The following is a 14,701-nucleotide window of genomic DNA, read 5'->3' as shown; positions in this document are numbered from 1 at the left end:
GGAATAAGGACACATATGTAATACCTTAATCAATAAAGAAAAAAATAACTAAATAAAAAAATTAAAATCAATGAAAAAATATCCTTGGGTGAGGATTAACCAAAAAAAATTGTTTTTTTAAAGATAGCCCTCTCTGCCCAACACCACCCCCCACAATCATGCCAAGTGTCAGGGTGGGGCCACATGGCAGCTTGCTCTGGCCGAGTGTTCAGGTGGATTGGTTGGAGGCCTCTTCACTAAATGGCTCACCCTGACCTCTGCCCAAGCAAGAAACAGAAGACCAAGATGACATAGCTGTGGTCGCACCAAGACTGTTAACTATATCAGTTATCTCTGTTTGTTTATTTTAGAACTCTGGGCTTCTTTTTCTGTTCTTTTTCTTCTTCTTCTTCTTTTTTTTTTTTTTTTTTTTTTTTTTTTTTACAAAAAAATTGAACCACATTTTGTTTGGGATACTCCAGGGAGATTTAGCAAACAAAACTGTTAGCAGTCACGACTTTGTTTAAAGGACAGTGGCTTGGAGCACAGGCCTGTCTTCTCAAGACCCAGAGGACAGTGACCAAGGCAGAGAAGAGTCCAGTGCAGAGCTGGCTGACCAAGGCCTGCTTTCACAAAACCTAAGAATCCAAAGTTTTGGGTGAAGGGCCTCCAATTTTGCAGAAGTGCAGACAGGGTAGCCCTGTTGCTTTAGTGATTTACACCAAATGCCCTCACCTTGTTAACTTTCCTCAAGAAATTCAGGAAAAGAGGGGAGGGAAACACTGTGTTTTGCCTTACCATTGAGAGTGGCTGAGAACAACCCTTTTTATCGGGAGCAGGCTCACTGTCCAGCCATTGTCATCCTTGTTTCTTTCCTTCCATAGTTTTTACCTCTATAGTCACTTCTGTCTGTAACAGCCAAAACTTCATCTGTGCTGTCATTCTAATCTTCCTATTAAAATATTTGCCTTTATCTAACTTCTCCTCATGATATGGTTTGTATTTGTAGGGAGCTTTATGGATGAGTTGTTTCTTGTACTATAGTTAGCTACAGCTATTGCTCTTTTAACCTTGTCTTGGACAGGGTGTTCACAAGAACACTTAACAAGAAGTATTATTTCAGTTTCCTCTAACAGCATACAAATATTAATGCCTGTGTTGTTTTTTCTAAGCCATTTACAAAGCTGATTTAGTAGGTAATGTATTCTCCTACTAAAGATTAAGATAGAAATAACGTGTTATTGAATTTGGCCAATAATATTGATTTGGGGGTGGCAACATTCCTTTCCAAGTTCGTGAAACACATGCAAATTGTAGGGATTTAGACTGGTAACATCCTTTTTAACACATGTTTTTGAAAACTCAGTTTATCCTCCAAAAAGGCGCTTTTTTTTTTTTCTTTTTTTACCATTTACAGTTCCTGTCTAACAACTTCATAGCCTACAAGTAAGACTAAAATGTGATTAACATGTCAGCTAATTCTGAGGCAAAAGGGAATTCCAGGAAAGCTCAGTAATCACTGAAAAAGGTAGTTAAATGGCTGTAAAATTAACCATTTTTAACTTAACACACAGCATTTCTCCTGTATCCTTTAAGCAGTACTGACAAGGTATTTCCTGGAGATTAATGACAGTCCAAGTTAATGGCCTGGGGGAAGGTCATTAATCCTTACACAAAGGTAGTTTGGAAAGTAGAAATGAAAAACAACTGCTAGCTCAAGATGATGGCATCCCAGGAGACGTTTCAGAAGATTAGTTCCCTTTTCAGAAGCCCATACTTGCTACTGTTCTCACTCTCCCTTCTCCATATGACATACCTCAGACTCAGGTTTTCATCCACCTGGGATGCAATTAAGCTTTTGAAAGTGCCTTATAATCTCTCTTTCACCAAACAACCCTATTTATCAATGAGCTTTCTCACTTAAAACTCATCTTGGACGTCATTCATTTTACATAGCTTTTCATCATCAGACTTTTTGATTGGTTTGGAGAGAATTGTCCTTGGGAGTCTAGAAATCAAGGCAGTCAGAATATACCTTCTGGGGTTTTGGTCAGAAAATATGTGTGCTGTAAGATATGCAAAAAATATGAAATTATTGTATCAGTGGTAGGCTGGGATCCATGAAACAATCAGACCAAGACACTTCAGTAAATCAGAAGAGGTTAACTCCTCAAAGGGACACACAAACAAGTTGGTACAGTCAGGATACCATTACAAGCAGAATTACAACCTTCTAGACTGAAATAACCCAGAGACGTACTTGCAGGTGATGATGTCAGACTTTTAGGAAGCTCAGGTCTCCTCCAAGCCAGCGTAGGTTGCACCCATTCTGCATGTTGGCTGACCTGGGTCTGTTCCAATGACCTTCCCCTCTTGCCAGATTTAGTAACCTCAGGATTATGCAAGATACAGCATGACCTCTGGAGCAAGAAGGACTCTTTAGAGATAGCAGGAAATGGTGGCAAAGGGTCTGTAGTCACCCTGTGAAGAACTGTCTTGAGAAACCCCACTTTGGCTCAAAGAGCAGTGGAGAGCTAAAGAATGATCTTAGTTGAAAAGGAGATCTGCCTTTGTGCATGGGCATCCTCATCTGTAACTTTGCTTCCCTGGTAAGGGTTGTAGGATCCAGAAGCTCACACCCTTGCCTGTGCATGGGCATGCTGCTCGCCTTCCTGCTAAGAATGTAAGCTTCCTGGGTAAATCCTTCAATGAGTTCAACCTCATCTGATTCCTGCATGTGGTGTCCGACTGGTTGTTCCACTGATCGCGAGCTACACTCTGATTCCTGTAGTATATTCTCACATTTGGAAAATTTTAAATAACTGAGGTTATTTTGTTGCTTAAAAAGAAGGAAAAAAAAAAGGAGCTACAGTTGGCCTTCTATAACTACATGTTCCTCATCCCCCAATTCAACCAACCACAGACAGAAAATACTCTTAAGAAAAATGTTACTGTTGCTGATGTACTATTGTAGTTAGACCTATGATGGTTGCATCTGTGCTGAATGTGTAGAGATGGTTTTTCTTGTCATTTTGCCAAAACAATACAGTATAACAACTATTTACATAGCATTTACATTGTATTAGGCATTATAAGTCATCTAGAGATGATTTAAAGTATATAGGAGGATGTGCATAGGATATATACAAATACTATACCATCCTATATAATGAAAGTCTAATATGCTAAGTGTCCAACCCATTCATTCGATCGTTCGACCAATCGCTCTGATGTACTGACCACCAGGGGACAGACGCTCTGACTGGTAGGTTAGCTTGCTGCTGGGGTCCAGCCATTCGGGACTGGGCGAGACAGGCTGGACACACCCTAGAGCCCTCCTGCAGTCCCTCCCCGGCCCTGATTGTGCACTAGTGGAGTCCCTCGGCCTGGCCTACGCCCTCTCACAATCCTGGACCCCTCTGGGGGATGTCAGAGAGCTGGTTTCATCCCGATCCCTACAGGCCAGGCCGAGGGACCTTACTGGTGCACAAATCCATGCACCGGGCCTCTAGTTTTATATAAGAGACTTGAGCATATGCAGATTTTGGTGTCCTCAGTGGTCCCGAACCAATCCCCTGTAGATAATGAGGTATAATTTTGCTGAAAATTAGTAAGATAACTGAAGTGTGCTAAAGGAAACTCCAAGGAAAATGTTTTCTGGTCAGTGGGGCAAAGGGTAGATATGCAAAAGTCCCATTAAAATGGCAACTGGCATTTTGCCACTAGCATGTATCTGATCTAACTCTGAAAGCATTAAATACTTGTATATTTTGAAACACAGCCAAGAGATGTAAATTTGTAGCTACCAGTTCAAATTGAACTACTGTTTTAGGGCTGGCTGTAGGTACAAGTGAAAATCTTTATGTTCTTCCATAGTCTCAAAAAAATTATTATTTATATACAGATTAGTTCCACTAGACCTGGCTGGACCTTTTGAGCTCTCTGCAACTGAAATTGCCTTGTACAAATGAACTATCCAGATGTGGATGAGAACATAATAATAGAATTCTCGCTGAAACAACTAGGCTATTTAGGTCATGATTGTAGTTTTATGATACCATCTGGGAAAATTACTAAATACATATGAATTTGGGGTAAATTAAAGTTTTTCTCGCTTCAGTAGGCATTCGGGCCTCCTTCAGCAATTTGCAGGTACTGGAATTTCCTGGTCACTTTGCTTACTTTAAGACAGTGGTTCTCAACCTTCTTAATGCCACGACCCTTTAATACAGTTCCTCATGTTGTGGTGACCCCCAATTTCATTGTTACAAATTGAACATAATTAAAGCATAGTGATTAGTCACAAAAACAATATGTAATTATATATGTGTTTTCCGATGGTCTTAGGCAACCCCTGTGAAAGGGTCGTTCAACCCCCAAAGGGGTCGCAACCCACAGGTTGAGAACCGCTGCTCTAAGAGCATCTGCTTCACCATTGCTGGAGAGAGACAAGAGACTGGTGGCAAACAGCAGTGGGTAAAATGATCTCTATGTGATATGATTGGGAGAGTCTTTGTACTTAGTTAAAGATAATACAGCATAAAAAAAAAAAAAAAAAAAGAAGAGTGATGGATCTACAGCCGTCATAGTTTGAGTTGGAGTCTTCCTTTCACACACTGGGCAGGTATCTAATGCATCAGTACAGTCTTTCTGAAAGCTGACCTAACCACTTAACATCAGGATAGTAGAACCTGCTAGTTTGTGTACAAATACTGTCTTTCCAAATTAGGAAAGAACAAGTAAAACCTTGTGGAAGTGCCTTGTTTTAAAAGGAGTCATGCCGAAACCGCTTTTTGGTACAGTCAGGATACCATTACAAGCAGAATTACAACCTTCTAGACTGAAATAACCCAGAGACGTACTTGCAGGTGATGATGTCAGACTTTTAGGAAGCTCAGGTCTCCTCCAAGCCAGCGTAGGTTGCACCCATTCTGCATGTTGGCTGACCTGGGTCTGTTCCAATGACCTTCCCCTCTTGCCAGATTTAGTAACCTCAGGATTATGCAAGATACAGCATGACCTCTGGAGCAAGAAGGACTCTTTAGAGATAGCAGGAAATGGTGGCAAAGGGTCTGTAGTCACCCTGTGAAGAACTGTCTTGAGAAACCCCACTTTGGCTCAAAGAGCAGTGGAGAGCTAAAGAATGATCTTAGTTGAAAAGGAGATCTGCCTTTGTGCATGGGCATCCTCATCTGTAACTTTGCTTCCCTGGTAAGGGTTGTAGGATCCAGAAGCTCACACCCTTGCCTGTGCATGGGCATGCTGCTCGCCTTCCTGCTAAGAATGTAAGCTTCCTGGGTAAATCCTTCAATGAGTTCAACCTCATCTGATTCCTGCATGTGGTGTCCGACTGGTTGTTCCACTGATCGCGAGCTACACTCTGATTCCTGTAGTATATTCTCACATTTGGAAAATTTTAAATAACTGAGGTTATTTTGTTGCTTAAAAAGAAGGAAAAAAAAAAGGAGCTACAGTTGGCCTTCTATAACTACATGTTCCTCATCCCCCAATTCAACCAACCACAGACAGAAAATACTCTTAAGAAAAATGTTACTGTTGCTGATGTACTATTGTAGTTAGACCTATGATGGTTGCATCTGTGCTGAATGTGTAGAGATGGTTTTTCTTGTCATTTTGCCAAAACAATACAGTATAACAACTATTTACATAGCATTTACATTGTATTAGGCATTATAAGTCATCTAGAGATGATTTAAAGTATATAGGAGGATGTGCATAGGATATATACAAATACTATACCATCCTATATAATGAAAGTCTAATATGCTAAGTGTCCAACCCATTCATTCGATCGTTCGACCAATCGCTCTGATGTACTGACCACCAGGGGACAGACGCTCTGACTGGTAGGTTAGCTTGCTGCTGGGGTCCAGCCATTCGGGACTGGGCGAGACAGGCTGGACACACCCTAGAGCCCTCCTGCAGTCCCTCCCCGGCCCTGATTGTGCACTAGTGGAGTCCCTCGGCCTGGCCTGCGCCCTCTCACAATCCTGGACCCCTCTGGGGGATGTCAGAGAGCTGGTTTCATCCCGATCCCTACAGGCCAGGCCGAGGGACCTTACTGGTGCACAAATCCATGCACCGGGCCTCTAGTTTTATATAAGAGACTTGAGCATATGCAGATTTTGGTGTCCTCAGTGGTCCCGAACCAATCCCCTGTAGATAATGAGGTATAATTTTGCTGAAAATTAGTAAGATAACTGAAGTGTGCTAAAGGAAACTCCAAGGAAAATGTTTTCTGGTCAGTGGGGCAAAGGGTAGATATGCAAAAGTCCCATTAAAATGGCAACTGGCATTTTGCCACTAGCATGTATCTGATCTAACTCTGAAAGCATTAAATACTTGTATATTTTGAAACACAGCCAAGAGATGTAAATTTGTAGCTACCAGTTCAAATTGAACTACTGTTTTAGGGCTGGCTGTAGGTACAAGTGAAAATCTTTATGTTCTTCCATAGTCTCAAAAAAATTATTATTTATATACAGATTAGTTCCACTAGACCTGGCTGGACCTTTTGAGCTCTCTGCAACTGAAATTGCCTTGTACAAATGAACTATCCAGATGTGGATGAGAACATAATAATAGAATTCTCGCTGAAACAACTAGGCTATTTAGGTCATGATTGTAGTTTTATGATACCATCTGGGAAAATTACTAAATACATATGAATTTGGGGTAAATTAAAGTTTTTCTCGCTTCAGTAGGCATTCGGGCCTCCTTCAGCAATTTGCAGGTACTGGAATTTCCTGGTCACTTTGCTTACTTTAAGACAGTGGTTCTCAACCTTCTTAATGCCACGACCCTTTAATACAGTTCCTCATGTTGTGGTGACCCCCAATTTCATTGTTACAAATTGAACATAATTAAAGCATAGTGATTAGTCACAAAAACAATATGTAATTATATATGTGTTTTCCGATGGTCTTAGGCAACCCCTGTGAAAGGGTCGTTCAACCCCCAAAGGGGTCGCAACCCACAGGTTGAGAACCGCTGCTCTAAGAGCATCTGCTTCACCATTGCTGGAGAGAGACAAGAGACTGGTGGCAAACAGCAGTGGGTAAAATGATCTCTATGTGATATGATTGGGAGAGTCTTTGTACTTAGTTAAAGATAATACAGCAAAAAAAAAAAAAAAAAAAAAGAAGAGTGATGGATCTACAGCCGTCATAGTTTGAGTTGGAGTCTTCCTTTCACACACTGGGCAGGTATCTAATGCATCAGTACAGTCTTTCTGAAAGCTGACCTAACCACTTAACATCAGGATAGTAGAACCTGCTAGTTTGTGTACAAATACTGTCTTTCCAAATTAGGAAAGAACAAGTAAAACCTTGTGGAAGTGCCTTGTTTTAAAAGGAGTCATTTAATGCTTTCCCATTAACGTTCTCCCAAGGTAGTGTTATATAATTACTGCTACATGGGGGAAGTCATTTCCCATTCTGAAATAATTTACACACATTTAGGAATTTCATTGTCTCCTCAGAATCCTCTGGGCTATGAGCCCAGAAGTTTTCACTTTGTGAGTGTGGAAGTTTCATTACATGATTTAAATTTTATGGCAGGAAAGAGCAAAATAATTGGGAGGGGGGGGAGAAATAGTCACTTGACTATGGCTAGAGAATCTCAGGAAAGATAGATATTTCTATCTTTAACATAGATTAAGGAAATTAATGCTTTGCTTTAAATAATCAATTTTCTGATGTTTTTTTTTAAATGCCAAAACCACAAAATTTGGCATTTTAAATTCATACCTGTGCGTGGGTGTGTAGTGTTTAAAGTAGTGGTTCTTAGGGTCCCAAAGATAACACATCATTCAGATATCAGGTCCCTCAGTTTCTAGATGATGTTTCTAGCCCCAATGTTCTTAATTTGGTCCAAGGAATCCAAAGTTTTGTGTCTGTGTGTGTTCTGGGCCTTGTAGCATTTATTCATTTCTGAGAAGTACCTGGCATACCACTTTTTTTTGTTAATATATTTTTATTTATTTCAGAGGAAGAGAGAGGGAGAGAGAGATAGAAACATCAATGATGAGAAACATCGATTGACTGCCTCCTGCATGCTCCCTACTGGGGATGGAGCCCACAGCCTGGGCATTTTCCCTTGACTGGAATTGAACCCGGGACCCTTCAGTCCACAGTCCGACGCTCTATCCACTGAGCCAAACCAGCTATGGCCATACTACTTTTTCAAGATAGAATTTTGTTAGACCCAATCTATGCCACCATGGTGGGGGTTTTCTGTCTTAATAATAATAATAATGATAGCTCCTGATTGTTGAACACTTATGTGCCACTAAATATAACACTTTATATTTCTCATTTTATTGCTCCCAACAAGGAAAGTACAGTTATTGTCTCCATTTTATGACTGAGGAATCTGAAGGCTTTGAAAGTTTAAGTAACTTGAAGATCACACAGAACTAAAATTAGAACCCATGATGCCATCCAAGGAAGCCCATGCTCTTAGACATTATGTATTATAATAAAAACATTCATTGATTGGTTTAGTTTTAATAGGGATTTTGTCTGATATCTCTGTATTCAAACATCCCTTACTATGTTCTAATGGTTGAGCATTGCTCCTTATCTAGATGTTACTATGTTATAATTCCAAGATCAACTCTGGATTGTAGGATCCAGAAAGTGCCTAGCATTTGTTTGTTACATAAATAAATCAATGAATAAATGTTTGCCCCTCCCAAACATGACCAGGGCCATCTTTTTTCGTGATACTCTCCCATAGTTAGTGTAGGCTGTGGTGGTGGCAACGGGGTGGTGACTCTTGCTTTTAACAGATACCATGCATGCAATAATGTCTACTGATCACTAAAATGAATTGATTTTCCCTTGTAATTGTGTATTTGGCAGAAGCCAGCAGTCTTTGGTCAGTTTCTCAACACGGCATTTGGGAGGCAGCTACGTGAGGTTTTTGCCCGTGGCTTTTTCCATCAGACCGTGCAATTTTGACAGTGTCACAGGAGAGTGATTAGAAAGTTGAATTTCTGTAGCTTGATCATTTTTAACTATCTCTAGAAACAGAGGTGTCTTTCTCTGCAGCTAACTAGTTCTGAGACTTTGGGAAAACACACAGGCCTCAATTCTTCATCTGTAAAATGACGAGTGGGGGTGGACTATACCAGTTGTTTGTCACGGCTTCTTTTTCCTTTGTTTATTTTAGTACCCTAACATTTCTGTTTTTATTTTTTCCCACTGAAAACCTCTGCAAGCACTCCAGTACATCAACATGAAACCAGAATCTGTGAATTGAAGTTTGCAATGGAAGGCTTTTAATGTAGAGCCACATAGGTAGTGATTCTAACATCGTTTTTGCATTTATTTTATTAAGGGATGGTTTACATGCAGTAACGTTCACCTTGTATAGTGTACAATCCTGCAAATTTGACAATTCATACAATCATATAACCATGGTAACAATCATGACATAAAACTGGAATGAACAATTCCAGTTCCAATGCATGTGTGTCTGGTAGATCGTTAGAGAATAGTTTCAACAGACGGGGAATACCTATGTAAATGTTACAGGGATTTGCAAATGCTTAGCTTAAAACATTTTTTTAAAAATTTGTTTTGTTTTGTATTGCCTTTCCTTTTGTTTCAGCTCTATGTGGCATCAGGGAGTGGGGTGAGTTTTAGAGAATATTTTTCTCTAATTGTCAAAGTTCAAGAGGGAAATCACAGTTTGATATTGTCAGATGATCCTGGATGTCCGTAATATGCTGGTATCCTTGTCCACAATATTCTAAGCATAATAAATAGAATATAGGGTTACATTATGGGCCTTAGCACAAATAGTTATAGATAGTTCTAACTCTAGCCAAATGGTCTTATTTATTTTTTTAACCAAAAATTGCCAAACAAAAATTATGATGGAAAATAACTGATTTTTTAAAATTAATCTCCTAAAAACTAATTTTATTTAAGGAACAAGTCTCCATCTCAATAACATACTTTTTCCCCTTAATATAAAGTTATTTTCGCATTGGTTGGGGTGATATATAGTAATAATGTTTTTAAATTCTGAACTACTAAGTGCACCTGCTTAGAAGCTAAAACTAAAATGAAAAGCACAAGGCTTAACCCCGCATGCTCCCTGATCAAATGCAAAGGTTCTTAAAATAGCTTCGTGTGAAGATGTTCAGAGCAGCTGAAAACCAAGATGTTGGTGTCCCTCGTCACAACCTGGTAGTTTAATACCAGGGCTCAGAGGCAGCTGCCTCCGCCTCTTTGTTTCCAGGCCAGGAGCTGCAGCTCTAAGGAGAAGCACAGAAGCAGCCTCTGCCTTGTCCACCTCGCTATCCTCCCTGAATTCTACTTCCCTGGTGAGGGGATTGTCCCTAGACCCATCATGAAGACCTACGACATTCGTTTCCAGCCATCAGTAGGACGGAAAAGTAGCTTTAAGTTTCCAAACAATTGCAGCAAACTTTAAATAAGTAGACAATAAATTCCAGGGACAATGTAAGGAAGAACTGAAGTCTTGTGTGTTTGATTGGTCATGGCTAGTACCCGATAGTGCTAACTGTGTCTGGTGTCCTACACACTGTTCCCCCAGCAGCTTAGTCACAGCTGATCAGTGTGCTCTCTCAAAATATGTCAGAAAGACCTCCTCCTCCACGAAGACTGCTCTGTGCAGCTCTGCCTATCTTGGCATGGCTCTCAGTTGACCATGCTTTTCCATTTTTCCATGTAGAAACTGTTTTCCTGTGATGTTCTCTCTACCCATGATGAACTGCTTTTCTCAAGGCCCACTTATGCTTCCACCAGAAGCAGGACCTAGACTGGGTGGGCAGTAGCACTGATCTGATGAGACAGTGTTTTATGTTGTCGGGCTGGTGGTAGCACTCACTAACAGTTTAAAACTCCACTTGAATTTACATACAGGTGAATATACTATGCTGTTTCTGTCCAAAATGAAAGAAAGAAAGAAAGAAAGAAAGAAAGAAAGAAAGAAAGAAAGAAAGAAAGAAAGAAAGAAAGAAAGAGAGAGAAGGAGAGAGGGAGGGGGGGAGGGGGGGAGGAAGGAAGGAAGAAAGAGAAAGAAAGGGAGGGAGGCAGTAGCTTTTATCTCTTTTAGTAACTAAACTGATTTTTCAAGAGCCAGAGGAAAGAACTGCAGGGTGAGTACCCAGAGGGAAATGGAGGCAGGAAGAGGATGTGTGTGGGAGCCCAGAAACTCTCCCCTAGTGGCATAGTTTCCAGTGTCTGCTTCCACCTCAAGCAGTAGGTAGGAGCTGTGAGTACTCATGTTGAAAACTCAGATTTTTTCTAGTCTTTCATTTTAGAAATTACTTAATGACACTGTGCATTAGAGAGAAATTAGCTGGGCTAGTCTCTTCAACAACTAAAACCTAGTTTTCCACCTGCTGAACAGGGAATAATACCTGCCTTTCCTTTTGCGTGGGACAACCATAGGATCAAGTGAGTGACTTATACTGAAATTCCATAAACAATGTAAAGCACTTCATAGGCATAAAATGCCATAGATGTTATGATTGATGCCCTCATAACATCTCTCCACCAAGGTGAGAAACACACGACGGCCACTCTTTCAGATGCAGCCTCCAGTGACTGCCCAGTTCTCTCAGACAGACTAGACAGAGACATCTTGAACCTCCATCACATTGGAATCCGGGATAGCTATGAGACTATAGTACCAACTTTATTCCAATGTCTTCCTTAGGGACTTCCTGTCTGACCCAATTCTGAAGGAACAACCTACCAGGATGGGAGCCTTTTGTCTAATATCTGTAGTTTAGAACAGCAGAAATGTCAGCATCCTTCAAGAAGGCGCAGGAACTTGCACTACAATGTGTATTCGAATTTGACTATTTGATTACTTAGTCTGTGGCCTTGTCTCCAATTCTCACAGACACTAAATAACCTTTATAAAGTTGAAAAACATAATTGCGGGGGAGGGCGTCCTTAAGTTTCCTTTTGATCAGAAATGAGGGAGAAAACACTTATTTACATGGTAAACAATATGAGCAATACAGAGGTTCAAATCACCAGTAATTGGACCCTCTGTGGAGATTCCTACACTCAGCATGTGGAAACCATATTTGCCTAATTCACTGCTGCATCCCAAAAATCCCAGCACATAGTAAGCACTCTAAAACATTTGCTGAATGAATAAACAAGTGAGAAAACAAATTAAACCCTTTACTATAAAAGTGCTTCCCCTAATTATAATGAAACAGGAAAAAAAACTAATTTTGTGCTCAGCATGAATTGCTATTAAATACTAGTGGTCAGTAGTTCAAGCAACTAACATTTTAAAAATGTTTTAATCCAACATTTTAGAGAAACAAGGCATGTATTTCAGTAGTAATGAAAATTTTGCTTTAAAACAAAGAATAATATGAACTCTGTTCTGAAGAGAGAATACAGGGCCCTTTACTTTTAGTTTTTTCCCATCCTTGGAAACTAAACTTTTTTTAAAAATTGTACTTCTTTGTTTATAATCAATACTTTCCTTTGCCCCAGAATTTTACCAATTTTTTTTGCATTGGTTATCATAAAAACCCAAACCCATATTGCTTTGGGAAATTATTTGGAAAAGTCTCAGAGTAGACCTGCCTTAATTACCCTACATATTTGTTTGAAAAAAAGTAAAAATAACCCTAAACATTATCTGCCTTCAAAAAGTTTTAGTAGCAAATAGCTCTTAAATTATTTATGCTGATTTTTAATTAAATATTATAGGAGTTTCATAATACTGTCAACTAACGGATTCTGTGGAGATATATTTACTTGGAATATTTGTTTTTGAGGCATAGAAAATTGATACAGGCACACCTCAGAGATTGTGGTTCAGTTTCAGACCACTGAAATAAAGCAAGTATCATACTAAAGTGAGTTGTAATCTTTTTGTTGGTGGAGGGTCTTGCCTTAAATTTGTTTTAACACACACACATACACACACACACACACAACATCTGCGAAGTGCATTAAAGCAGCGCACAATAAAACAAGGTATACCTATATCTTAGAAAGTGTCATTGTAGGAAAAGCATTTTTGTTGCAGCTGGAGGAATATTGCCTTAATTTGAGAGAATTCTCTCCAGTAGTACGATATTGCATGCCCTCCTTTATACAGTCCTGGTGCAAACATGGAGCATGGTGAGTGTGAGTAAGCAATACAGGGTTGGGCAAAAGTCGCTTTACCCATTAGTTGTTCCTAATACAAGAATAAACTGTTTTACATACTCACAACTGTAAACCTACTTTTGCCCACCCCTGTATATGCATTGCACCTCTTGTAATCGGGGGGGGGGGGGGGGGGGGGGGGTAAGATATGTGATCATCTGTCATTATAAAGAGAAATATCAATGATTATGTCAAGTATTATAGCTGACATATTTATATTGTCTGTTGACGGGGGCTCCAGTATTCAAAACTATGCAATCACCCTAAACATTGACTAATACTCCCATTGAGCAAGTACAATGAGCAGAACTTTCTCTGGTATTATTTGGCGCAATCCAGCATCATTTCCTATTTGACATTGAGTTGTGATGTGCAGTGGATATCCAATCATGTTCTTTGAGGTGATAGCTAACCATCACCACTACCCCCCAGGACCTTCCAAAAACCCTGCCTCAAAAGTCTGCCTCTGTTCTCTGTCTCCCACTCACCAAATCTTAGCATTAAGGAAATGGGAACAAAAATAAAGAAGAATGCACTCTAGTTGCCATTTTATGTTAGTTTCTTCTGTCTTTCCATGAAAAGAGAATTCCTCCTCTCCAATCTAGCCTATCCAGTATAATTCTCCATTTTCATCACATCATGATGGTTCTGAAATTATATATTGATCATTCACATCAGCTTATAAAATCAAGCTACTAACAAGAAAAGTTATTTGCCCAAACCGTTTTTTAACTTTTTAACCATTTGTCTTACTCTTAAGAGGAGAACAATTTAAAATTTCATTTTGGTTTTCTTGCATGCTTACCATTTTGGCAAAACTAACTGTCAGCATAGTTCTATTTTGCAAGCCCCTCTTACTCATATTAGTCTAAAAATCATCATCATCATAAGCCCTTAATCATACCTGAGATTACTGCATCCCCTTGATTATATCCAGAAGATCCTGCTCCTGGAGAGCAGTGTTGGCAATTCCCGGATGTTGGATTACACAGAAACATCCCCAAAGCCTGTCCTCAGAAGCGATTGAGACACTTACCTCACCGCACAGGCACCTTTGCTTGATCACACCCAGCAGTCCTCTCTTATTCCCACCAAAAGCCAATAGTGGGATCCAAGGACCAGCACCAATGTTTTCTTCTTTTCTTTTTGCACACACTCTCAGTTTTCGTTCTGGGGGCTTCAAAGCCACAGAGTATTTGCAACCAGGGGCCACTAACAGTTCTGTAAAGGAGAGGCAGTGGGGAGCCCAACACTAACTGGGCCCAAACACTAAATATAACCCTCTTCACTCGCCGGCCAGTGTCCTTCATACTCTGAAGACAGGCGACCTTGCAGAATCCCTCACCCCACGGCTTGCCAGTCTCCACAGAAGAAAGGACCTAACTGGACTGGGCTGCAGGATGAGGTGACCCAAAAGCCAGGAGCCATCTGCCCAGAGCAGACAAGTAGTGGCAGGTATAGGCTCTGTGAGTGTGTGTGTGTGTGTGTGTGTGTGTGTGTGTGTGTGTGTGTTTGCATGTCTGTGCTCCAGCTGCTCT

The 14,701-nt window shown here is 40.2% G+C and overlaps 2 protein-coding genes across 2 annotated transcripts in view; one reads left to right on the top strand and one right to left on the bottom strand.

Moving 5' to 3' along the window:
* The window catches only part of FILIP1L (filamin A interacting protein 1-like), a 288,366-nt gene extending 274,052 nt beyond the window's left edge, over window positions 1-14,314 (bottom strand). The window contains exon 1 of the mRNA XM_005861237.2: window positions 14,200-14,314. The gene's annotated coding sequence lies outside the window, so the exon portion shown is untranslated. The remainder of the gene's footprint in view (window positions 1-14,199) is intronic.
* The window catches only part of CMSS1 (cms1 ribosomal small subunit homolog (yeast)), a 387,195-nt gene that overhangs the window by 299,748 nt on the left and 72,746 nt on the right, over window positions 1-14,701 (top strand). The window lies entirely within an intron of this gene.

This window comes from Myotis brandtii, unplaced genomic scaffold, assembly GCF_000412655.1.
Source record: "Myotis brandtii unplaced genomic scaffold, ASM41265v1 scaffold1464, whole genome shotgun sequence".
NCBI classification, from domain to species: Eukaryota; Metazoa; Chordata; class Mammalia; order Chiroptera; family Vespertilionidae; genus Myotis; species Myotis brandtii.
This window is presented reverse-complemented; position numbering and strand designations above follow the sequence as displayed.